Source organism: Peromyscus californicus, unplaced genomic scaffold, assembly GCF_007827085.1.
Source record: "Peromyscus californicus insignis strain IS unplaced genomic scaffold, ASM782708v3 Scaffold_6__1_contigs__length_162567912, whole genome shotgun sequence".
Lineage (NCBI taxonomy): Eukaryota > Metazoa > Chordata > Mammalia > Rodentia > Cricetidae > Peromyscus > Peromyscus californicus.
Window position 1 is genome coordinate 134,385,461 of NW_026294584.1, and position 24,500 is coordinate 134,409,960.

At 49.9% G+C, this 24,500-nt stretch overlaps 1 protein-coding gene across 2 annotated transcripts in view; it reads right to left on the reverse strand.

Moving 5' to 3' along the window:
- Positions 1-24,224, reverse strand: part of Wnt5b (Wnt family member 5B) — a 109,161-nt gene extending 84,937 nt beyond the window's left edge. The window contains exon 1 of one of the 2 annotated variants that reach the window (XM_052719397.1): positions 23,583-24,224. The gene's annotated coding sequence lies outside the window, so the exon portion shown is untranslated. Of the gene's footprint in view, positions 1-23,032; positions 23,157-23,582 lie in introns of those variants that run through there. The other variant, XM_052719396.1, reaches the window with a different exon arrangement.
- Between the last annotated feature and the right edge of the window lie 276 nt (positions 24,225-24,500).

Here is a 24,500-nt window from a genome sequence, read left to right on the forward strand (position 1 = left end):
GCTCACAACTGTATTTTAGAAGCAGATAACATGCAGACTTTATGGGTTTGCAGCTAAAGAGCAGTATTCCAGGATACACCTGACTCCTGTGTTCCACCCAAATCTGATGGCTCTAGGTTTAAGCTCTTGGAATTGGTGCTGGAGCAAATGAAGACTTCTGGGGTCTCTGGGGTGAAATAACTTTATTCTGCATAAAAAAGAATATGAATTCCAGGGGTGCCTGGGTAGGACTATTGTCTGTGTGTGTGTGTGTCCCCCTCCAAAATTCATAGATCGGAACTTAAGCCCACAAAGCAACAGTCTCAGAAGGCAGAACCTTTGGAGAAGGACTGAGCCACGATGGCTCTGCCCTTGAATGAAATTCATCCCCTTATAAAAGAGGGTAAAGGTTGAGTTTGTATCCTGCCATGGAAGTCATCGACCCTTTCTAGAAGTTTTCTGGTAGAATTTTGGGAGTCTCTTATGTATAATATCATATCATCTACAAATAGGCATAATTTGGCTTCTCCTATTTGTATCTCTTTAATTTCATTTTCTTGTCTTACTGCATTGAGCACCATTTGAGAAGGAGTGGGAAATCACAGACAGTCCTGTCTTATTCCTGATTTTAATGGAATTGGTTCTAGTTTTTCTTCATTTTTTTTCCCAACCGGGTCTTGTTATGTAGCTCAGGCTGGCCCTGAATTCTTCATCCTCCTGACTCAGTCTCCCAAGTGCTAGAATTGTAGGCATGCAATTCCTCCCCTGGCTTTGAACCCTTTTTTGATGGTTAAGTTGTAGGCAATGGGATTTTACCCTGCAATGTGAAACAATGAAGCAGACAGAATCCTCCAGGGGTTTGGGAAATGATTCTCATCACCAGGAGCCTCCTCCTGCTGCCAAGTGCATGAATCACCTACCACAGTCCTCCAGGAACTAGGGAAACTACCACACACACACACACACACACACACACACACACACACACACACACACACACACACACACACACCCCTTGCTATCTAGTTGAGGATGACTTTGTACTCCTGATCCCTCTCCCCCCTCCCACCTCTCAAGTGCTGGTGCAAGGATTCTAAGTGTGACCCACCACTCTCAGCTTAATATTTTCCCAGTTTTGGGGATGGAACCTGGGGTCTCACACATGCTTGTTAAGGGTCCCACCACTGAACTACAGCCCTATAATTTAATATAAATACCATGTTATTATTGGTATCAGCTGTTCCTGTTTGTCCCAATAGGTAGCATACTAAACTTCCCTTTTATATACAGAAAAGGTATGGACAGACTCAGTGCCCAATTCTTTGCCATATAATATGTCCACATCAAATTCAAAGAATTCAAAGAGGTAAAGTAATAAGTTGCTATTTCACACATTCTACATCTTTAAGGTTTTTAATTGCAATTTCTTATCATTTGCGTCTTTACAGGTACCATTTGGGTTTCACTTTGTTATGCATTCCTTTACAGAAATTTTATGAATCATCAGTGAGAAGCAGCAGCACTGAAAACTCCATTACATAGGACAGCCATTCTGGTGTAGCATTTCCCGCAGGAAAAATGTTTCATATTCATTTCACAACATTCAGGCTGATGTGTGAAGTTCTCTTCTTTCTAGGCAACAGATGGCAAAGTGGAACTTAGCGGGGTTGAGGGCATGGCCAGCATCTCAGTCAGTCAGGAGAGAGAACAGAGTTAGAATCCACTTTACAACACCCTAGAGCCTCTCAGTCACAAGCCACCAAGCCAGTGTCAGAACGATCAGAGTCACGGCCCATCGTATCCAGAGTCCTTGGGCTGCAGTGGGGTGGTTGGGATTGAGTGAATGTATTCTTCAGGCAGTGGCTCTGGGCACGGACTTACTTAGGTGTGCAAGAGCTGGCCAATGTCTGGCTAGGCACTGGAACAAGCATCTGAGTGAAGACCTAGTCCCAGCACCCCGGGCAGCTGCAAGCCAGGTGGGCACCATGCCTCTGGGCCTGCCAGGGCCTCCCTCCACACCCTGTACACCTTCCTGCCAGTGGTTTCCTGTTAGGTGGCCCTCCCCTTTGAGCCTCTGCTCAGTCTCTTTCCCCTCTGCACCCCGCTCTGCCCCGAAATGAGTTTCCTGCATCTTTCCCCTGTTGGGCTTCTGTTCTCCTCACTTCCCTCCGCCCTGCAACTGGCGGTTTTCCCTCTTACTGTCAATCTGCTGGTTTCTTCAGAGTCCCTCCTCAAAGGCCATCTGTCCTGAATCTGTGGATTCCCCGTGTTCCTACCCTGCCTGGCAGCTTCATCAGGGAGGATGTGCTCATCCGACACAGATTCACCCAGAGCTGCCCTGGGCATAGTAATAAACAGAGGGGTTCTTTTGAATAGCTTGAGCATGTTTACACCAGAATGTGCAATGTTTTCTATAAGAAGTTATATGTGCAAGCATCTTTGGGAGCTGGGAGGAGACTGCCACATGCCCATGGAGGGCAGGGGGCAGGATCACAAGAACACTGCAGTGGTGTCACAAGATTGCAGGGGCAGAAGGGTATGGCACACAGCAGTAGGCCACAGGCAGAAGCCCACGAGCATGCTAATTCAGGCGTCCTGTTCAGGAAGGCAGCAAAGGGATCTCTGAGGCTATGACGCCTGATCTATGTAAGAGGTGTGGGCAGAAGAACGGAATCTGGAAGGGTATGGAACATCCTCTCTCAGGGATGGGCAGGTACTGTCTGTGGTCCATGGTAACGGGCTGACTCTGCATTGTGTCTCCAATTCTCATTTTTCAGCTGGGAAAGTGCAGAATGCTTTTCCCTAGGCAGTAGTCCACAGAAGAGCCAAAGGCTCCCAAATGTGACTGCCATAGCAACAGCCACTCAAGTTGGCATCAGAGTCTCAGCTCTTAAGAGTTTGACCCCCTCTGACCTGGCAGTGGATTACCTCAGCCACTTCCTTTGAGGAAAGAATTCCACAGTATAAACAAGTATGGGGGGGATTCACATTGTGTAGGAACACAGTAGGTATCTGTGGTAAGCAAAGAAAAATGAATCTTTAATTTGGTGAAATCATCATTTCTCAAACATTTCGATCATTTTTGGGGTGAGGGGTATCACTAAATACTTAGCAGCCTCACAGGAGCAGTTCACATTGAACTGGGCTGGATTACATGATCCCAGCCTGACTTTCAGCCCTAAAACCTGTTGCTTTGTGGACAGAGATCAGTCACGTGGCTGGGCCTAATAATAAAAATGTAACTGGCCTATGGGTGTGCTGACGTTTATCCTAACAAGATCATGAGCTGGTGACAGGGCGCAGCTTCAGGGAAGAGTGTGACGGTAAGGACAGAGGGTCAGTGGGAAGCACAGAGGTCACAGCGGGAGAGAAACAGTACGGGAAACATACACGAAGACAGACAACACAGACAGCCTTGATCAGGCAACATGGAAGCTCGTGGTAGATGCAAAGCGTGAGGACGTCCGGGACATTCCTGGGTACCAAGAACGGCTCAGATGGAGATCGGGGGGCCAGAAGAAGAGCCTCCATCTCTTGGTGTGAGAAGTCTGCTTCCTCAGGACCACAGGGGCCATGAGAAGGAACTGTGCAGAGTGGACTAGGTGAAAGGTGGGAGGGTCCAGCATGAAAGCATGGCAGGTGGTAGCTATGCTCCCCGGAGTACTGTTCGGCCTGCAGAAGGCTGAAACCCTTAGCTTTACATGGGCGGGACTAGAGGAGGTTATGTTAGGTGAACTAATTAAACACGAAAGACAAGTATCTCATGTCCTCGTGCATATGAGGAAGCTGAATACAGACTAGCGATTACAAGGGCTGGGGAGTACGGTATGGTAAGGACGATAAAAAAGGATCCCCGATGCCTCACAGAACCCCAATAATGAGCATAGCATGTGTATGTTAATCAAAAATGAAAGTATTGTTTTAAAAAAGCACAACATGACCTCAGGACCAGTGAAACAGAGATCTAGACAGCCTGGAGTGGGGCAAAAGGAAGAGGAAATGCTGAAGCACCCTGACAGAAGAAGATCCAGGAGCCAGGCACCTGTAATTCACCCATTTAGTATGAGTGACTACAGGTTTAGGGGCACCACCTGTCTCCCCTTCCAGTCACACCCCTATCGCGTGTCTATGCCCCGTCATACCCCACCTCCCAGTGTCCTTTGGCCTCTGCTTCCCCTCAAGTTTCTACCCAATTTCTATCCTTCATTGCCAAACTTCTTTGAAGACATTCAGTGCCCTGTTGACCACTTCCGGGATAGATGCGCCACTTCCAGTTCAGCATGGGCCCAGGCAGTTCTCTCCATCTTCCCTTGAGTCCAGGAGCTGCTAGTCCAGTCAGACAGGTAACCAGGTTTGAGTCCACCAGACCGAGAGCCACAGTTACCTCTCACGCTCAGACAGCATGCCTTATGCCTGCCCCGAAACGGTTTGTTCCGCGACTCTGGGCTCTCACTCCCTGGGTGGGTGAATCCTTGAATTCTTGCCCCAGAACTTCCCACCTGAATGCAGAATAGGCCAGGAACCAGTCAGAAGTCATCAGTGTGAGAACCTTGACTCATTCCCACAGTCCTTGATGAAGCCTCAGTCCCCAGAAGGCGCTGGCAGGCAGACACATGCTTTACCACAGAATGCAAATGTCAGTGTTGCCAGACAAATCACTCACCACAGAACTGCGACTGTCCCCAGTGACAGAACTTGGGTCACAGGTGTTTACAGACTCACTTCAATAAAGTAACACACATTGTGGGCACTATCCAGGCTGACCTTAATGGCTGCATCTTCCAAGACGCCATGATTCGGTGTTTAAGGTCTTACTGGTTCATAGAAGACAAAGCAACAGAACAATATAAACCGTACACCAACGAACCAAAGGTTCACAATCAGAACAGTCAAAATTCCCTGTCGTTCTGAAAAGCAACAACCGACAGCTTTGTGGAGCCAAGAAAGGACCATTTCCGCAGGCAGATGGAGCTGGGTCTCTGCAGTCAAGAGCAATGGGGACCCCTGGGAAGTGAAGCGGACCACAGCCACTGAGGTTACATGACTAACCTACTTTTCAAAGGATAATCTTTAAAATTCTATTTATTTATTTATCTATCTACTTATCTATATGTGTATGAATGTTTAGCCTTATCATGTGTACCACAAGTGTGCCTGGTGCTATGGTCAGAAAGGGGAATCAGGATCCCTTTGGAACTGGAATTACGGATGGTTGTGAGCCAACACACGGGTGTTGGGAACCGAACCTGGGTCTTTCTGTAAGAGCAGCGAGTGCTTTTAATCATGACTCCAGTCCCCATCAAAGGACTATCGTAAAGGTATGGTCTGGTAGGTAACTGACATTTCTTGACTTCCTTTGCAGTACAGATAATAAAAGTATAACACAGCCTGTAGCCCCTAGCTACGAGGACGATTGAGGCAGATGGGTCACTTGAGCTCATGAGTTGGAAACCAGCCTGGAGAGCAAAACAATCAAACGAAGCCAGAGCACAGCATGGCGCCAAAGGCATCTTCAGGGCGACCAACTCACAGTTCGTGTTGTCTTTACTAGCTCAGTATTTCTTTTTCACATGGAGTCTCTAGGCTGAAAGAAGTAACTAGAAACACCATTTACTTAGTAGCTAAGTCCAAACAGAAAGTGTCGATGAACATGGGGTGCAGGTGGATGGTGGGGCACTTGTCTGTGAAGCCCTGCAGTCTGTCCCCAGCACCGAAAAAGACGAAAAAGACGTACTGATGCCCTTATAACTTGGTTACCATTTGAAAAGATCAGATACATGAGTTGAAAGAAAACTATTCCGTTCTTGAATAGCCCCCCAAACTCTCAGAACTGACTTCTCAAACCTTCCTCTAGAGACAGATGCTGAGGCTCAGCGTTGAGTGCCTCCCCAAGGCTTTGGCCCGGAATTGGTCCTGACTTGTTTCTATCAGAGCTCTCTCTGAAATTTAAAAACTCTTCGCGTATAAATGTAAACTCTTAGAGGGCAAAAAAAAGGCCTTGGTCGTGTCAGAGCATCCGGCCACACCCGTGCGGAGTCACACACTGAACAACCTGTGTCCAAGGTACCCTGTGTTACAGCATCTTGGCGCACGTGTGTGTGTGTGTGTGTGTGTGTGTGTGTGTGTGTGTGTGTATGTGTGTGTGTGTGTGCGTGCACGCGTGCGCGCCTGCCCCACTGAACAGGATTGAGGGAGCAGTACAAAGGGAAACGGATAAAGGATGGTTGATGGTGGCAGGCTGGCCAGAGGTGGCCAAGGGTAGCCAACTCCCATACACAGGAGCTGCTCTTGACCATCTACCCTTCGCAAGTTCTGATGGGCAGTGTGCAGGGGGTCTGCGGGTGCTCTACCGAGGGTGCTGGTTCTCAGGAACCCGAGCACGATGCCTTCACCGCCGGGCTAGGGCCAGGGGCTGCCAGGGGGCTAACCATAAGTGTGCTGCAGCAGCTTCACCACAGGGCAAGAGTGGCTGAAGGCGAGGCCTGCTGCCTGACACACGATGAGGATTTGGTGTCAGGGAAGACAATGGGCAGAGGAGTCACTCCGACTAGAAACAAACCAGCAGGATGAGCATCACTGCAGCAGCGCCTCGGCAGAGCTGAAGACAGCACACACACCATGTCCTGGCGTGGCTCCATGGCATCTCAGGGCACAGATTTCATTCCTGTTCTAAGAGCCAGACCCAGGGAAAGTCCCCACTTCCGCATGTAGTGTATGGTGTGGGTGTGAGCCACACTGCCCAGTTATCTGTCCTAAAAAGGCCTTTTATTTCTCCTCCCAGGAAAGCATCGAGTATGCTGGAGCAAATGCAGCTCCCACAGGAATGTATTAAACCACCTCACCTTGTGTGCCCTCCCAAGGCCCAGACCTCAGGCTACTCTGACATGCTGAGCACTGGGTGGCTGACAGAAAATGCATCCCCAGGGCTATGGACAGGAAGACCATAAAGAGTAAGTGGGTCTGCCATGTTGCAACGAGGCTAAGCGCTCAAGCCTGAAATGTAACAAAGTTAAGAACACAGCACTCACAGACCTCAGACAGCAAATCTCAGAGGGGAGGGGGGGGGCTGGGAGTTTCCCGTGAGCTGGAGCTGTACAAAAACAACCCAGGGCTCGGGAGCCAAACAGTGGGATAGCCAAAGATGGGATGAGAAGTCCCTCCCTCCCGCTTCCAGCACTGCAGCCTGTTGTCCTGTACACACAAAACCAGCAGCTCTGGCCTGCCAGACTTCTCACCTCCTGACGTGCCATGCCATGGTCAACTCCAGAGGCCAGCTGGGCATGCAGAAGCGACTGCAGTGCCGAGATGCCCTCTGACCCTGTACTTCATTTGATCCTCACACTACTCAATGAGATGGTCATACACACGACACCCAAACGAACGGTCACTCCTGAGATGTCTACGACAGCCTGAGGCCACTCAGCTAGTTCCTAAGTCCTGACACCCTCACACTGGGGTTTGTCCACCTCAATATTCTCACTATTGACAGACAAACGTCACATACACACATGTTACGCATTATCAGTTATGCATTATCAGGACAATGCGTTCCCACAAAGTTGCAACCTGGCACAGATGTGTCTCACCTTGCAGTGACGAGCCTGTTACTAGAATGGGATACCAGAAATGATCTTCAAAATGCTTGACATGGTTCTAACATTCCGCAGAAGGTTGAGTGATCTCAGACAGGCTCCCATTATCTGAAGGGGCACCAGGAAATTCAAAACCAAACTCCTTTCAATTCACATTTCTTCAGAAGAGGCATACCCAGGACTTGGGATATAGCTCTGCTGCAGAACGTTCTAACATGCATAGGCCTGAGCTCTGCTTCAGCACCAAAAACCAACACCACCAACACATGCCATGCTAGTCTGCACTATTTTGAGTTAAGGAGGAGAAGAGTCATCACTGTATAAAATGACGTTTGTTTCTATTGCAACGAGCTTAGTTGTATCTTTGAAGGACTTTCCGCTCCTCTCTAGCCTTCTAAACCCGCAGCAAGGCACTAACAGTGTAGTGTAGAACACCCCTGAGACCCGGCCCTAGGCAGGAGCCTCACTCAAGCAAGTGCTCCAGCAGCCCAATATATCTGTCCCAAAGGAAAGTCCCCAGGCTTCTGACAGACTAGAAACCTCAAGGATACCAATTAATGACCACACACACACACACACACACACACACACACACACACACACACACACACAGTATTTTGAGAAGATTTTCATTTTGCTAATTCATCATGCTGGATCTGATTTTCTAAGCACATGCAGGCTGTTTCTTGTCAGTAACAGATGAGAAAGCTGCACCAGGGGTCTGTATTAATGCTCACTATTCAAACTTGTCTTCAGTTGAACAATGAACCCCAAATCGCTAACTTGGGAAGCTTGAAAAAGGTACCTGCAAATCATATACATGATATCTCCACGATAAGACTAAACAATGTGGGTGATCTGAATAGGCATTTCTCCAAAGATGTGTAAAAGGCCTTCAGCCCTGAAGAGACTCAACATTATTAACCATTAGGAAGGAAGGAAGGAGGGAATGTGTGAGTGTGTGTGTGTGTGTGTGTGTGTGTGTGTGTGTGTGTGTGTGTGGTGCTGAGGATGGAACCCTGGGCCTCATGCATACCACGTAAGCATGAGCTTACAATGAGCTACACCCATCACTCCTTATTAACCGTTTGGGAAATGAAAATCCAATCAAAACCACATCATACCTGCTCAGGCTGCCATAACAAAATACTACTTTCTCATAGTCCTAGAGAACTATGGCAGCCCGAGGTCAGGGATGTCTGCGTGGTCAGGGTCTGGTAAGGGCTTTCCTACTGGCTTAGATGGTCTCCCTCACTGAACACTCAGTACTTAAGAACACTCACCAAGGTTCAGTTCCTAGCACCTACATGGCAGCTCACAAACTGCCTAGAACTCCAGTTCCAGGAGATCCAATGCCTTCTTCTGACCTCTCCCACAACAGAGAGGGAGAGCCAGGCAGAGAATAAGAAGGAGAAGAAAGAGAGGGGTTGCCTTTTTATCAGAGTACCAATCCCATCACAATGCTTACAGGAGTCTAATTTCCATTACTATAACAAAATACCAAAGGCTGGGTGATGTATAAAGAAGAAAAGCTTACTTAGCTCACTGTTCTATAGGATTAAAGAGCAAGATCAGGTGACTCCATCACTTTGGCCATTGGTGAGGGCTCCCTTGGCTTTGTCACTTGTACTGGATGGCATGGCTGGGGAAGTGCATATGAAGAAGAGGTCGCATGGAAAGGCTGAAGCCAGAAGCGGTTTCTTCATAAGAAATCTCTCAGGATCTAATGGTGGCTTCATGACAACTACATCCCTCCTTCCAAGGGCAGAATCCTTAATGACATGATTACCTAATACTAGGCTACACCTCTCAAAGGTTCTACCACCTCCCAGCATCACACAGAGGACCAGATTTCTTCTTTCTTTTTCCCCCCAAGACAGGGTTTCTCTGTGTAGTTGTGTTGCCTGTCCTAGATCTCACTCTGTAGCCCAGGCTGCGCTCGAACTCACAGAGATCTGCCTGTCTCTGCCTCCCAGGTGCTGGGATTAAAGGCATGCGCCACCACTGCCTGGCTTGAGGACCAGATTTCTATCACATGACCTCGGAAAGACTAAAACAACAACCAAACCATAGCAGGGTCCAACTCTCAAGCTCATCTAACCCGTTACCTCCCCAAAGCTCCCAACAGAGTCACACTGGCTTTGCATGGTGGCGCACACCTTTAATCCCAGCACTCAGGAGGCAGAGGTAGGTAGATCTCTGTGAGTTCCAGGCCTGCCTGGTCTGTGTTGTGAGTTCTAGGCCATCCAGGGCTATGTAGTGAGATTCTATCTCAAAAAACAAAACAAATACAGTCATGAGGATTATGGCTTCAGCACTAGAACCTGAAGATGCAAAGTCAGCTTCCTACTGCTACAATAAAATTCCAGACACATTGTGTCCTGTGGAGTTGGTTGATGTTTGTGCTTTCTACAGCTCCACAGTGGCGAAGGGTCAGAGCAGGCCACATTGACACAAAGTGATGAGCCAGCAGACTAACTGTCAGCCAAAGAAGAAAACAAAATCAAGATGCCCCAAAAGAGCTAAAGAAGCCAGAGGTTTGCTTTATCTCTGCTTTTTCAGTACTGGAGATCAAAGGTCTTAAGCATTTGAGGCAAGCACTTGACCACCTAGCTACATAGTCTTAGTTGTCTTAGAGTTTATTCCATGATAGTGTCTCACTAAGTTGCCCAGCCTGGCCTGAAACTTGCAATCCTCCTGCCTCAGGTCCTGGGCAGCTGCACCACTAGGCCTAACCAAAGCCCAGAATTTAGAAACAGATGAGCTCAATGCCCAGTACTCAGATCATCACCAGAGGGGTTGGGGGACAGCGCAGACAGGAAAGCATTGGCTGCCCAGCCTAAGGACATGAGCTCAGCTCTCCAGCACGTAAAGCAGTCGGTGTGATCTCACGCTCCTACAGTCCCAGTGCTGGGGAACTGGAGGCAAGCCTCACTGGCCAGCCAGGTTAGCTGAGTCCGTGAACTCCAGGTTCAGTGAGACACTGTCTTAAAAAATAAGACACCACTGCCAATCTCGGGCCTCCGTGTGCATGCGCATACATGTGCAAACACAACCATCCCTCCCGCATACACAGACAAAGAAAGTAAGTTTTAGGAACCGGTGTGAAAGAATCAACCCATCCATGCAGTTAGATAAGTGTCAGGATCAGAGAGTGGAAATGGAGAAGGAAAAATACACAAAAAAATAATTGTCAAAGTTGTTACCAATTTAATAAAGCCACTAACTTACACACTGAAGAGGCTGAAGAGCTACAAGTGAGAGAGAACCACATCGAGACACATCATGATCAACTGCTAAAAGTTAATAAAGTCTGAGGGCTGGAGAGGTGGCTCAGTGGTTAAGAGAACTTGCTGCTCTTTCAGAGGACCCAGGTTCGATTCCCAGCACCAACATGGCTGCTCACAACCATCTGTAACTCCAGTTCCAGAGGAACCAACCCCTTCTTCTGGCCTCTGCAGGCAAAATTCCCATACACATAAAAGAAATTTTAAATTTACTTATTTAATTAATTAAATTTATTTAAATGGCATGTAAATTAAATTTAAATTAATAAAGTCTTAGAAGTAGAGGTAGCAGGGGCTACATAGGGTAAATTAGCTGGTAAAGTGTATGCTAACACTTGAGTTCAGATCTCTAACACCCACAGGAAAAAAATTCAGATGCAGCAGTACACATCTGAATACCAGAGCCAGGAAGCAGGGACAAGTGGGTGATGGCGCTCACCGCCAGCCAGCCTAGTCAATTGGTAAGTTCTACATTTAGCAAGACCCTGCCTCAAAAAATAAGGTGGAGTGAGATTGAGGAAGACACCCAGCATTGCCCTCTGGCCTCTGCGTGTGTGTGTGTGTGTGTGTGTGTGTGTGTGTGTGTGTGTGTGCGCGCGCAGACACAGAGTGGAGGCAGTAGGAGAGGGCAGGTAGGAGCAGTGATTTTGAGAAGGACAACAGACTTCTCATCAGAAACCACAGAGATTTGAAATAACATCTGTAAAGTGCTGAAAGGAAATGTAATAATTTTGGCATCCGGAAAAAAATAATTCAAAAACCAAGAATGGGATAAAGACATTTCCAGGTAAATGAGATGAGAGACTGCTACAGGAGAGCCATGGCCACAGGGGTGTTGAGGAAGGATAGACACTGGCTGCAGATGGACGGATGTCCAGACAAGAGCGAGAGTTGAAAATGTGAGCATATGAAGGCTTTTCAAAATTAAAAGGCAACTGGCCAAAGCAAAAATATTAGCGTTGCTGGGCGGTGGTGGCTCACGCCTTTAATCCCAGCACTCGGGAGGCAGAGCCAGGTGGATCTCTGTGAGTTCGAGGCCAGCCTGGGCTACCAAGTGAGTTCCAGGAAAGGCGCAAAGCTACACAGAGAAACCCTGTCTCGAAAAACCAAAAAAAAAAAAAAAAAATTAGCGTTTAGACATAAACATATGACAATGTACTAAGACATGGAGATGGAATTTTACCGCCGTCAGTTACATCGGCAGAACGTGTCTACAAAGAGGTGTGAGCGAAGGGCGCATGCGCTTAACTCTGAGCAACGACCATAGAGACAAAAACCTGAGGAAAAAAGATGAAGAAATGAACAACCCGGTACCCTTGCACTAATCCATGCAAAATCCCCATCAGATGATTAAAAGCCAGCACCACAGTAACAATGCATGTTGGCATAACCATGTTTGAGTCCCGAGAAACATACAAATCCAAACCGATGGAGGAACACTCTACAGGTGTACATTTCAGAAATGCTGGGTAAGGGGTAGGAGTGTAGTTCAGTGGTAGCTTGCTTGCTTGCCTAATATACACAAGACCCTAGGTTCCATGCCCAGAACAGGGGTGGGGTGGGGGGAGTGGAGCCAGGGTAAGTAAGGGTAATTGTTACAGCTTAGATGTCCAGTGTCTCCACACTGAGGAAGACGAGGGGGGCAGCTAGATGGCTCTGTGGGTAAAGGTGCTTGCTGCCAAGCCTAAGGGCTTGAGGGCTAGCTCTAGGACTCATATGGGGGAAAGAGAGAACCAGCTCCTGGAGCGAAGCTGTCCTCTGACTTCTACATGTCTCCCCAGATGCACCCACCAAAAATGAATAAATGCTAAAGAAGTAAGAAATGTACAAGAGCTAGGCATTCCAGGGGATAGCTGTAATCCTAGCATTCAGGAAACTGAGGTAGAGCAGGATTGTGAGTTTGAGGTTAGCCTCGGCTACATAGGGAGGCCTGGTCAAAGGAGGAGGAATCAGAGGAGATGATGACGACCACAGCAACATGGCAACTGAATTTAGTATGAGATGTTTTATTGGGTTTGGAGCCAGAGAAAAGACATTTAGGAAAAATTCCTGAAATTGGAATAAGGGCCGTGAATTCATCAACAACACTGTTAGAATGTTAATTTCCCATTGAAATGTACTGTTGTCAGGTGAAATTTTAATATTGGGGAAAACTAAGTGAAAGGTATGTAAAATTCTTCTGTACTATTCTTTCGATGTTTCTATAAGTTTAAAATTAGCTCAAAACAAAAAGTTCAAAGGTGGCATTTCATGAAAGTAGACTAAACACCAAAATGAAAAGACAGAGATCTAGGCGGGAGATGGCTCGGGCAGCGCTTGCCTCACCGAGGACCTGCGTTCAGACTCCCAGCACCCAGGAGAAAAAGCTGGGCATGGCAAAGCACACTTGTAACTCCCGTGCTGGCAGCCAGGAGTAGAAGGACCCTGGACCGCACTGGCCAGGCAGTTAAGCAGAGTCAGTGAGATCCAGATTCAGTGAGAGACCCTGTCTCCAAAACTGTGGAGAGCAGGTGAGGACAGCTACTGTCTATCTATGGTCTGTAAAGCATGCACACAAGCACGCACTCACACAAGCACACACAAGTATACACACACGCAAGTACACACTCACACAAGTACACACTCACACAAGCACGCACTCACACAAGCACACACACTCACACAAGCACACACACTCACACACAAATATGTACACACACTCACACAAGCACACACACACACACACACACACACATACCACACACAAACTTGTAACAATCTGGAACAACCAAATAGAAAAGGATAATATGCAAATGTTGGTCATAAAAAGGAACAAACCACTTTGTAACAACCGGATAGGTCTCATAGACATTTCCTCAGGCAAAAGAAGCTGAACAGCAAAGGAGAAACAGCCAATTCTGGTAATTCAAGTGATGTGGAATTTTGCACAGGTAAGACTAATTCACTGTAGTGACTCAAATCACATGCAGCTGCCTGGGGTCATGGTGTGTGGTGTGCGCTAGGCTGTAAAGGGGACTTTGCTGGGGAAGTAAGGATGTCTTGGAGCTGAGGGGATAGTTTAATGAGCATATACATTTGTCCCAATTTATTGACTTACACACTTCCAATGTGTGGATTTCACTGCATGTCAGTTATATGTCAATAAGTTTACCAAAACAGGAAAGGGGGCTTGGGGATACGCTAATGAAGAACATGTGCCCAGCATGCATTGAGGCCTGGCTGGATCCCCACCACTGCCCTCAAAGAACAGCAACCCTGCACTCCATGGCAAGACAGGATGGGGCAGAGAAAGAGGCACAGACAGCAGTCGTGGAAGGAAGCCCACGTGTGTTCCAACGAGTCAAAGATCAGAGGGGATCCATCTACACAGAACAGTTTTGAGGCTGAGCCTAAGAGGGCCACACATCTCCTAGCGTGTGCTCCCAGAACCCCATTGTAAGAGTCCACTCAAAGCTGTTCACTAAGGCCCTGACCAGAGTTTTTGATTTGGTCACAGCATAACAAGCTGTATGTATGGAAAATGCAGTGCTACCTCGGTCAGATCACCATGGAATTGACATGTCTGTGAGCCTCTTAATGCCTGTTTAAGGATGCAAACACCACCCTGCCTCCCAGACATAGCAAGCAAGCTGCTGGTTACACCGTAGCCGACTCTCGGCCCGCCACACAATGGCATTCTTTGTGGTTGTTCAGAAGCATGATTACAGCAAATAGTTCCTGAGCACTTTGTATGATCGAGGCCCCGAATGCGCTCGGGGTCGGGATTCCCTTCATTTACTTCTCACACCGGCCCTGGAAGGATGCTCACAGGTGGGGAAGTCGAGGTCAGCTGGGCTTGGGTAATCTGCCCAAGGCCACCTCTTCACACTGGCACCTGACACCCAGGACTTGGTTTATTAGACCTCCTCTATCACGACAAAGATATTCATGTTAGTGTTAATGACATTCTATCCGACACGGTTTCTGATGACAGGACAGAGAAACAGTCAAGTATTAAGTAGGTTGGGGGGCACCTTGGCTTGAGAATGTAACTTCTTTTCAGTTCTCTCGGATATTATTTCACTTCACCAGACAAGCTTCTACAAAGTTTTCAGTCACTCCTAGAAACCCACGAACAAGAAGACAAGTGCCAGGTATGAGTCACCCACACCCCCTGGGGCTGTGTTCTGCCAGTGGACTGAAAGGAACCTCTGGCTCTCATTTCCATTCCACACATCCTCCAGGTAGGAGCGGCACCTTTGGTGGTTATGAATTACCCCCAGGCACACCACCTCACTCCATCCTAACAACTCCCAAGTCAGGCATGGGGCAGCGACTGTGTGCTGGTTCATTCGTGGGCCAAGACCCCGTTTAACTCAGGGGCAGACATCCTAGACTTCTGATTGCTGGAGGCTGCCCAGAGCCCAGGATCCTCCAGCCTCTGGGTCCAGGTAGCCTGGAGCAACGTGCCTTTGCTAGGACTCCCCCACATCCATTTAAACACTTAGTCGACAGATGCCCAGCAAAAAGGTAACACTCTAAATATTTCATTTGGCAAAAAACAGGACATTTCCAAGGAAACCACACAAGGCCACCGGAGGACATGGTGATCAAGGGCGTTGCCTTATTTTACTTAGTCCAGTATTACCATTGTTTTGTACCACTGAGAAAGACTCCCATTTAGACTGTGATGCCAGATCGACTTTAAGGCACATCCTCATGTCCAGTGTGTTAAGTGTCCGCAGCATGGACAAAACAGGTGCCTGGAGCTCACTTTTACAGAGTGGGGACTAGAACTTGGGAGGCAGAGGCAGGAAGATTTCTGTCTATATAGTGAGTCCCAGGCCAGCCAGCCAGGGTAACACAGTGAAACCCTGTCTCAAATAAACAAACGCCAAAACCCAACCCAAATAGCACATGTATTGTGCACTTTTAGCTCAGATACAGTTTAGCTTTGAGGAAGAGGTGGAAAACAATAAAAACACAGGGAGGGGGGCAGCTTTGTAGCATGTGTTGATAAGTAGACAAGACAGCCTCAGACTGTGGTAGAGCACAGTGTTCACAGGGCATCAAAGAGGTGTGAGGTGTCAAAAGCCGGTGAGGGGTGTGTGGAATGCAGCTTGCCTGGGAGGTAGAAGGCAGGCTGTGAAGGGTTTGGCTGGTGCTAGGTCTTGGCTGTGGTTTAGGTTGCTGAAAAGTGGGGAGAGTATTGTCAGGAAATGTGAAAAGTCTCCATGCATAGCAGCAGAAATGATACAGAACTAAATGATAGAGAACTAAGATCTGTTGATAGTGGCCTAGTCCTTGAACCACGCTATTAGACTTGAGGTAAAGAGCAGTGTGGGGGACACAGCCCCTGGGCCCCAATAAGTTAAAGAATTTTATCTGGGCCCTGACAACTTGAAAGATTTGGTCCATCCCCCTAGATGTGAGACACTGGAAAAGGACCGGATGCTGGGGAAAGCAGGTGGGCCCTGCTCTGTGGACTAAACAGCTCTGTGTTCACTGTGTAGCTTCTAGAGGAAGTTCCCAACAGCAGTCAGCTCTTTGACATTTCCAAGGTTTTGGCATGACCTTTAAAACCATGAATTATAAATGCCTTTGGGTGGGGATGTACTTCCAGGTCAGGTGTAGGTCCTGTTGGGGTGTTTGTCCGCACGTGTGTGCACAACAGAAGTCAGAGGACATGTGTGTTGGAGTGAGCCAATTCTCTTCTTTCCATCTTTACTTGGGCTGAACGCCGGTCATCCGGGCTATGCAGCAAGCTCCTTTACCTCTTGTGCTAACTAGCTCTTTGGTCCTCATTTTCTGAGTGTTAGCAACACGCTGGCGCAGGCAGCAGGGCTCCTGTGAGTGCTGCATGGTGCTGGGGATGTCTTTCTGTACGCTGTGAATATATGTTGTTCCCAGCAGACCAGGAAAGCCATGGAACATGTTGCAAAACATAGATTAATAGAAATGGGTTAATTTAAGATATAAGAGCTAGCAATCAAAAGCCCTGCCATAGTCCATGCAGTGTGTAAATAATATTAAGCCTCTGAATGATTATTTTATAAGTGGTTGAGGGACTGTAGGCCGGGAGGGACTGGAGGAAACTTTCGACTACAGCATGGAAACCAATTGAGCAGCTACTGTCTTTTTCTTTGTTTCTTTTTCTGTCTGTTTTGTTGTTGGTGTTGTTGTTGTTGTTTTGTTTTGTTTTGTTTTTGCACTACTGAGGATGGAAATCAGAGCCTCATGGAAGCCCTCCACCTCTGAGCCATCTCCAGCCCCAGCAGCCTCCATCCTGAATGCAGATTGAATGAGAAGCAGATTGCCAAGAAAGTAGTCCTCAGATCTTACTCTCAGGGCTGGGACGAGTCCTGCAGAACTCCAGGCATGGCCAAAGGGCCGTACACACCCTGTTTTTCACAACCTACCTCGAAGCCACACACAGGATAGGTGTGAGGTACTGTTTCCAGCCTTCCAAATATGGAAGCTGAGGAAAGGAAGTCATCTGTCCTGCCTCACCGAAGACTGTATAAGCTGGTGATGGCAGTTTGATGTGGTTTCACACCCAAGTCGACTGAAGTACCATGGAGCCTTGGCCTCAGTCTTTGGGGCTCCAACTTGCTTTATTTATTATTTTCTTAGATTTATTTTTTATTTTATGAGTGTGAATGTTTTGCCTATATATGTGTATGTTCACCATGTACATGCCTGGTGCCCTTGGCATTCAGAAGAGGGCATCAGCTCCCCTGGAACTAGAGTTACAGACGGTTTTGAGCCACCATGTGGTTGCTGGAGATCTGAACTCGGGTCCTCTCGAGAGGAACAAATGATCTCAACTGTTGAGCCATCTCTCCACCTCCACCCCAGCTTGTTCTTGCTCCTGGCTCAGAGTCCCCCTCCCTTCCCAACCTTCCACACACCAGCTCCTGCTCCTACTGGGGAGCCTCTACTTCTCAGCTCCTAGACAACATCTCTTTAAGTGTTCATTACCCTGATGGTCCCGAACCCCAAACAAGATGTCTGCAGAGTGTTTAGTGATTCATTACTCAAAATTTCCCAAGAGAAATTTCTCAACAAATGCAGGTAAAGATACACTGGTGACAGCGTCTCAGCTGTGCAGCCTCCTTCCCTCTGGGGTGAGAAGGAAGTTGGCATACCAGCCTCTTTCCTACATCTGTCCACAGGCTCAAGAACGGCACACAGGAGAGGCACAGCCCAGAGGCACAGCGGCTGTGTGCCTCCCACTCTGAGCTCTGGGCTTCCTCACAATGTGAGCAAGTGCAGTGAGGACCGGCAACATCAGGACCACCACCAGCCCAGCCACCACACATTATGACGTCCTGTGCTATGCTGTACTCTGTTACTATTTTCAACATAGTTGAGAAGTTTCTCGGGAAATTCTGAGTAAAGATTTGTTCAATTCTGCCCTCCAGCAGGACTCACGGCATCTCTAACTTGACATCTGCAGATAAACCGGCGGTGAGCTGTGGAAGATGCGGTTGGTGAACCAACTTTCTGAGCAACTGGCTTTTCTAACCCAAACTCAGTCACTGCCCACAGACCTGGCTAGATGCACTCTGAGCTTGTGAGTCACACGGACAAGGACAAGTGCTTAGGAGTTTGTATTCTGGGTTCAAGGGAGCTACTGAGAAGAAAACTTTCCAAGGATGAACTCAAAGACAAATGACTTAACTTTTTAGTTAGGCTTTAAATCCCCTAATTAGGTGCCTAAGTTGCAAAACCAACAAACAATAACAACAAAACAGTTACCTGTCTCCAAGTCATCTGAAGCCATAGACAAAGAGCCCTGTCATAATCTGCAGGATGCCACCTAACCACAGGGATCCCAGCTAGGATAGACCAGGAGACCAACCTAAGTCTCTAGAGGTGTGACCACAAAACGTGCCCGTGAGACCATGCTTTCTGAAACAGTAACTGTGAAAGGACAAGCCCAGGCCTTCTCCTCAGTACCCTTGCTCACCTCCAGTGGCGCACACCTCTGGACTTCCACTGGCATGCCTCCCACCTGAGCTGGGGCCACAGCACCATAACTTCCCCAAGTTGCAAGGGCAAAGCCATGTAGAGGACCGGGGGTCAGAACAGAAGTTATGGAAAGTAAGTGCCAAAAAAGAGATGGTATAATGCACATCCCATCTCCAAAACAGACAAGGGCAGAAACCCAAGGGAAAACAAGGATGCAAAGGTCAGGGTACATGGGACAGGTGAGTTCTTTGGGATCTGGAGTTTGAGTGTGCCAAACTCAGAAAAATGCCTTTAGTGTTTTTAGGGCTGCCAGCACCATAGTGAGTGAGGGGACCCCAGAACCTGACAAGGGCTGAGAGTGACTCATAGTCAGTGCCCCTGAGGGCTTACAGTAGCAGCCTAAAAGCAGCTTTCCTGAAACTTTCATGCATGGCTTCTGGAAGGGTGTCAGGGTGAGGCTCCCACCAGTACTGACCCAGGTTCTAAATCAGCCGGCAGGGAAGAGTTGAAAAGAAAGCCACAGGGGTGGAGAAGCAGGGAGGAGAGGCCAACTTTAGAAAGCCTGAAAGAGGACTCACAGGACACAAAAAGACCAAACTGTAACCACAGGGACGAAGTCGGGAAACGCAGCCACAGCAGCCGGCCAGTGGTCACAGCAGCCGGTGAGCCAGAGGGTCAGGCTGGGATTCAGAGGGCGGAGGTTTAAATTTAGCCAGGTAAACAGCTGCCCAGGGGTGGCGACAGCTTGGGCAGAGCAGGGCAGTCACCTGCTCTATGGCACCATGGGTGTTTCTTGCTGCAGGAAAAGATCCAGCCAGAACTGAATCCGCAGAGGTCCATTTCTGGGACTCCACCAACATGCTGCTAGGAGAAGAACAGAGGGGTGCCTCAGAGAGAGGGTCAGGCCTTCATGCTGGTCACCATCCCTATGCCCTGAATTCTCTGGACTCCCATTACAGTCTGAAAATGCTCAACAGAAACCAGCCTCAGATGCCTGGATATATGGCTTCCAGTACTCTCGCCACACAGGGATTTTCATATCTACAACTGTTCAAAGTCTTGAGAGACTTGAAATACAACCGTTGCTTATTACATCACAACAGAACCCCTGAGGACTGTAATGAGGTGTGGATGCTGAGGACTGTACTGGGGTGTGGATGCTGAGGACTGTACTGGGGTGTGGATGCTGAGGACTGTACTGGGGTGTGGATGCTGAGGGCTGTACTGGGGTGTGGATGCTGAGGACTGTAATGAGGTGTGGATGCTGAGGACTGTACTGGGGTGTGGATGCTGAGGACTGTACTGGGGTGTGGATGCTGAGGACTGTACTGGGGTGTGGATGCTGAGGACTGTACTGGGGTGTGGATGCTGAGGACTGTACTGGGGTGTGGATGCTGAGGGCTGTACTGGGGTGTGGATGCTGAGGACTGTAATGGGGTGTGGATGCTGAGGACTGTAATGGGGTGTGGATGCTGAGGACTGTAATGAGGTGTGGATGCTGAGGACTGTAATGAGGTGTGGATGCTGAGGACTGTAATGAGGTGTGGATGCTGAGGACTGTAATGAGGTGTGGATGCTGAGGACTGTACTGGGGTGTGGATGCTGAGGGCTGTACTGGGGTGTGGATGCTGAGGGCTGTACTAGGGTGTGGATGCTGAGGACTGTACTGGGGTGTGGATGCTGAGGGCTGTACTGGGGTGTGGATGCTGAGGACTGTACTGGGGTGTGGATGCTGAGGACTGTACTGGGGTGTGGATGCTGAGGACTGTACTGGGGTGTGGATGCTGAGGACTTGTCAAGGAGACAAATGACAGTGGTGAAAAAGGAACCAGGAGAGCAAACTCAGGCTTGTGGACTGCTCCCACCTGCCCGCCACACCACAGAAGTCGGAACAGAACAATCCAGAGCCATCCTAGGAGTTAAAGTCAGAACGTACCAGGCTGGCCTCCCCTTTAAAGAAGAACAAACAACCAAATCATTTTAAAGTCCATTTGGGCTAGGAATGAGCTCAGACACGGAGTACTTGCCTGGCATGCTCGAGGCCCTGAGTTCCGGCCCCAGCACTGCAAACAAGCAAAATCTTTCAGTTGCCACTGGGCTAAGAGAAGGATGAAATACACAGGTGGACAACCCAAGATCTGATTTCTTTTCACAGCATATGTCTACCAGCAACTCTGGGAATATTCTCTCTCTCTCTCTCTCTCTCTCTCTCTCTCTCTCTCTCTCTCTCTCTCTCTCTCTGTGTGTGTGTGTGTGTGTGTGTGTGTGTGTGTGTGTGTTGTTCTGAAACACACAGTAAGCATACACTCTACCCCTGAGCTACACTCCAGCCTGCCCTTTTAGCTTTAAGCTTTCTAGACAGAAAGCACTTAAGCAAAGGATTGTTTTGGCCCCGTAAGAAACCCCGGAAGGTGTCACAACTACCCAAGCACTAAAGGGGTAGCTGTAGTTCAAAACAGCCTGAGCAAACAGCATCACTCACATACTTAAATACTCGGAGGATCCAGGCCTGGGAACTCGGGGATTCCACAGATGGGAAAGAGCCAGCAGGCTCCTCCACGCCTGGACGGGCTCCCTTGGCACGCAAGTCCCCACACTGTGTCACAGAGCCTCTGACTTTAGAGGGAGAAGGGGGGCGGGGGAGGTAAAGAGGGCTGAGCATGGTGGCATTCCCCTTTAATCCCAGCACTCGAGAGGCAGAAGCAGGCAGATCTTTAACATTGAGGTCAGCCTGGTCTACAAAGCGAGATCCAGGACAGCCAGGGCTACACAGGGAAACCCTTAAAGTAAAACAAAACCAAAACAACGCTAAAGGAGGTCTCCCACAGCCCTCACGGTGTCAGTCACCTGTTGGTTAGGAGCCCTGGCTTCAGGTACATCTCCTTCCTTGGGCTCCTGCCCTACACATCCCATGAAGATCCCACACTGCCTTACTCCTCACCCTGGCCCTCAGGGTCTCTAGGCATTGGTTTTTAAAACGCGTCTCCTTGTTATTTATAACTATCAATCATGTGTCAAAGAGAGATGTGCCACGCTTTTGAAATAAAAGAAAAGCATCACCTAGCCTCCCCCCCCCCCCCCCCGATCCAGGCTTTCACCAAGTTGGGGTGTTTGCCAGGCCTGACTTGTGGCTGCCCGACTGGCATCCCCAGCCTGTGCCTGAGATCAGGGTCTCGCCTTTGATAAATAAGCAAGCCTCCATGCGGATCCACGCAGCAACAGTGGGTGCCGGGGAAGGTTCTCCAGCTTTTCCAGAGTGTACCTCCCACTCCAGGAGCCCTGTGCTACCTGGCCGATCACAAAGGGGGAACCCTACACTTCCACATGGGCCTGCCTGCTGGTATCTGGCAAGGAGTGAGCCCCTGCCTGCCTGCTATCTCCATCCACTCCTATACTGACAGCATGGTCACAGTTCTGGTAAAAGGGTGGCCTGGGCTCCGAGGTGGCCTGAGCAGTTCAGGAGACTGGTAACTTGACCCCGGGCCTTTTTCTTCCAGGTACCACACTAAAACTGCCCAGGGTGGCAACCGCTGAGACCTTTGCCAACGTGGCCTGGTAGCAAAAGCAGGGAAGAAAGACCAATGGTAAAGTGGAGGGCAAATGCTTCCTCCCCCATCAACTCACTGAGTAACTCACCCTGGGCCTGAGCCACCTCAGTTTCTCTGCCCGCAAAACAGAACCGATCGTTCTAGAAGCAAAGTGAGCAGTATCCAACAATGATGTGTAAGGATGCAATACCCAAGAAAGTTGAGTCTGACCAGAGTGCTTGGGCCAGATACCCGCCGGGGCGCCCCAAGAGGATGGAGAGAGAGATGCGAAGGAGCAATCGAACCAGACAGCACCACATCTCCAGGACGCGACCCGCTCTGGCCTGGAACTTAAAGTCATCCCTTTGCGGTACCTGTCCGAGACACTCGGTGCCGTACAGTCGCGCGGAAAAACTGCAGCTGGGTCCCGCCAAGCCGGGAAAGGCACAGCAGCTCCGGGCTCACGCTTCGGAGAAGAGACGCGCAGCGCCCGGGGTGCCAGCCCCTCTCCCGGCCACACGCCGACCGAGCGCGGAGCCCCTGGACGCCCGCGCCCCACCTGCCCGCGCCAGGCACCCGCGCGCGGCCCCAGCTTTGTTCGCAGCAGCCCGCGGTGTCGGTCGCCGCGCGCCCCTTTCCCGCCACCTGGCCGTGCAGCGCCCTCGGCCGGCGCGGGGCCGACTCCCGAGCTTACCTGCGGGGGCTGCGGCGTCGGGTCGGCCGCGAGACGGGGCAGCCTCGGCTCAGCGCGGGGGCCGCTCGCGCAGCCGCCCGGTACTCCTCATCGGCGGCCGGAGCCTGCCCGCCCGGAGTGCCCGGTCTGCCCTGATGGGCGCTGGGCGCCCGGAGCTCGGGCTCGGCCGCAGGCGACGCGGGCTCGGGGCCCGGGGAGACGCGGGGTCCCCGCCGTCCGTCCGGGCGCCGCCACCGGCCTGGAGCGCGGGATCCCGGGAAGTTGCGGCCCCGAGTTGGCGGCGCGGTTGGAGGCCACGGCTCGAGTGCAGCGCCGGCGCGGGGCGCGCAATCCCGGGGCTCCGCCGCCTGCGCCCCGCCCCGCGCCGCCTCCCCGCCCCCCGCAGCCCGCGGCCGCGCGCGACGCCCCTCCGGAGGGCTCCTCCCCGGCGCCGGACCGGCCCCCGCACCTGCCTCCAGCGCCGGGGACTCCGCGCCCACCGGCCCGCAGGCTCTGCCGGGACAGAGTACAGCAGCCTCGCGTGGACGTGGAGTGCGGACGCGTGACTTACCGTACTCTTTGGACTCCGAAGCCACAAAGCGACCCGGGAACTATGTCCACTCTGCAAACCCTGGTCTCCCCTTCTCGGTCCGGACACTTCATAAAGCACCCACACAGGCAGGACTCGGATGCCTGGATTGTTCTAGAGGGAAAGGCTTCTGCACGGACTTAGGGCTGGCTGGGTTGTTCTCCCGATAAACATGAGGCACATAAAAGGACCCTGCTGTTAGTAGCCTGCAAAGGTCACTAGAGGCCAGTGTTTGGCCTTAGCTCAGACCAGAATTTAAACACTTTTATGGCGGTTCCTATGGTCTGTTGGTCTGTTACCTCACAGAACACCACAGTGAGCTGCCCAAAGAACCGGGAAAGGTGAAAAGCGTTAGTAGAGGCTTTGGGGAGGCCAGGCCTCCAGCTGGTGGCAGAAGCCTGTCCTAGACCCTGGTTACAAGGCTCCTACCAAAATCACATGACTTCAGGCTGTGAGTTGGTCACCCTCCTGGAGAAACTGCCTCTGAATTCAGTGCAGTCAGGAGAAGGAAACACCAGTAATAATCAAAGACTGTGCTTTTGACCTGGAAACCAACCAAGGTGACAGATGCCCCTTTCCGGGGTCAGGAGCAGCAGAGAAGTTCCGGCAATAAAGAGACCAGGAACTCACCACATTGATGAGGTGAAAAGAGCTGCTGTGTGGGGTTGTTGGGGGGGGGGGGCTCACAACAGGAAGAGTTAAGAGATATTTGTAGCAAGTGACCCCCTATTGGAGAGAGAGACTGTTGGAATTGGGGCAGGAGCCCAGGTACCCCGTGACATTTCTCATTTGGGAGTGAAGGTGGTTTCTGAGCCAACAAATCAATGCCTTATGATTTTTATGGGACCTTGCCCTCTCAGGGACTCAAGTTCGAGGCTATTTCCTTGGGGACACATGGGA